Source organism: Colobus angolensis, unplaced genomic scaffold (assembly GCF_000951035.1).
Source record: "Colobus angolensis palliatus isolate OR3802 unplaced genomic scaffold, Cang.pa_1.0 Scaffold21, whole genome shotgun sequence".
In the NCBI taxonomy this organism is placed as follows: Eukaryota; Metazoa; Chordata; class Mammalia; order Primates; family Cercopithecidae; genus Colobus; species Colobus angolensis.
In genome coordinates this window covers 6,483,533-6,485,763 of record NW_012115266.1, presented here as the reverse complement: position 1 = coordinate 6,485,763, position 2,231 = coordinate 6,483,533, and the positions used below count along the sequence as shown (strand labels likewise).

At 43.7% G+C, this 2,231-nt stretch overlaps 1 protein-coding gene across 6 annotated transcripts in view; it reads left to right on the top strand.

The window, feature by feature from the left end:
* RTN3 (reticulon 3) overlaps positions 1-2,231 on the top strand; it is an 87,037-nt gene that overhangs the window by 69,855 nt on the left and 14,951 nt on the right. The gene's annotated exons all lie outside the window — the stretch shown is intronic.

Genomic DNA, 2,231 nt, shown 5'->3' with positions numbered 1-2,231 from the left:
AAAAATTAGCCAGATGTGGTGGCGCGCAACTGTAGTCCCAGCTACTCGGCAGGCTGAGGCGGGAGAAGCGCTTGAAACTGGGAGGCGAGGTTGCAGAGAGCTGAGACCATGCCATTGCACTCCAGCCTGGGCGACAGTGAGACTCCGTCTCAAAAAAAAAACAGTTACTGGTTGCTTCCCCACCTTCATTTATTTTCACATGTATTCATTTAAGCCAAACACATCCCTCTCAGAAACAAAAGTTCTAGTAAATAAGTATCTTAAGGATCAAAGTTGTCTTTTCTAAGATTGCCAAATCTCTGTTCCCATTTTTTTAAAACCAATTAATAATTAAATCAGGAAATAAAATAAAGATAAAAAACATCTTTATGACTCCCTGTATCAAATAGTTTTCTTTGTACTTTGTTTTTTCCCATACCTAAAGGACAATATGTTTTTTTTCTTTTTCTTTTTTTTTTTTTGAGACAGAGTCTCGCTCTGTCACCTGGGCTGGAGTGCAGTGGCCAGATCTCAGCTCACTACAAGCTCCGCCTCCAAGGTTCAAGCGATTCTCCTGCCTCAGCCTCCTGAGTAGCTGGGATTACAGGCATGTGCCACTATGCCCAGTTAATTTTGTATTTTTAGTAGAGATGGGGTTTCTCCATGTTGGTCAGGCTGGTTTTGAACTTCTGACCTCAAACTTCCGCCTGCCTCGGCCTCCCAAAGTGCTGTTTTGTTGTGTTTTTGTTTTGTTTTGTCTTTGAGACAGTCTCCCTTTGTTACCCAGGCTGGAGTGCAGTGGTGCGATCTTGGATCACGGCAACCTCCGCCGTCCTGGTTCAAGCAGTTCTCCTGCCTCGGCCTCCTGAGCTGGGATTACAGGCACATGTCACCAAGCCTGGCTAATTTTTGTAGTTTTAGTAGAGACAGGGTTTCACCATGTTGGTCAGGCTGGTCTCAAACTCCTGACCTCGTGATCTGCCCGCCTCGGCCTCCCGAAGTGCTGGGATTACAGGTGTGAGCCACTGTGCCTGGCGACTCTAAATTCTTGAGCAGGGCAGGGAAAGCAGAGCACCTAGAGCAGCGCTCAGTTAGATGGGATTCTGAGTGCATGTTTAAACCCCCACATGGGTAAGACTTGAAATGACTTTCAAATCTTATTGAGTGTGTGCTGTTGGTAATATCAGAACTCAGTGTTTTTATTCTTCGTTTATTACTGATTTCCTCCTTATCTCTTACTAGTTTTCTTAACACTGGAGTCTTAATGAAGTCAGTAGATCTTCTGACTACATTTCTAGTATACAATTTCTAGCTTTTCTGATTGTGCTGTAACTTTAACAAATGTTTTCTTCACACTTTCCTTTTGAAAATGTTACACCATAAACAATGTTGACTTTAACATGAGCAAATGACAGATTTTTGAAAGCTCTTTTTTCATAGAGAAGGAGACCCTGCTGTGACCTCTCAGGACTACAACAGAATAGGTTTCTGGCCGCACCTATGCTCATTGTATTTTCTCTTGGTGAAAATAGAAGGAATAGCTTACAACTATATGTGGCATTAAAACATTTATTGCAGTTCAGCCACGGTGACTTACGCCTGTAATCCCAGCACTTTGGGAGGCGGAGGCAGGCAGATTACTTGAGGTCAGGAGTTCAAGACCAGCCTGGCCAACATGGTGAAACCTCATCTCTACTGAAAATACAAAAATGAGCCAGACATGGTTGCAGGCACTTGTAATCCCATCTACTCGGGAGGCTGAGACAGGAGAATCGCTTGAACCCAGAGGCAGAGGTTGCAGTGAACAGAGATCCCGCCACTGCACTCTAGCCTAGGTGACAGAGTGAGACTCTGTCTCATATAATAATAATTGCAAGTTATGTTTTTTGTTTTTTTCTTTTTATTTTACTTTATTTTATTGTGTTTTATTTATTTATTTATTTATTTTGAGACAGTATCTGGCTGTGTTGCTTGGGCTGGTCACCAGCTCCTGGGCTCAAGCAGTCCTTACATTTCAGCCTCCCAAAGTGCTGAGATTACAGTCATGAGCCACTGCACTGGCATGTTTTTTCTTTTTTCTTTGTTTTTCCCCCAAGACGGAGTTTCATTCTTGTTGCCCAGCCTGGAGTGCAGTGGCACGATCTCGGCTCACTACTTCCGACTCATGGTTCAGCCTCAGCCTTCTGCCTCAACCTCCCTAGTAGCTGGGATTACAGGTGCCTGCCACCACACTTGGCTAATTTTTGCATATT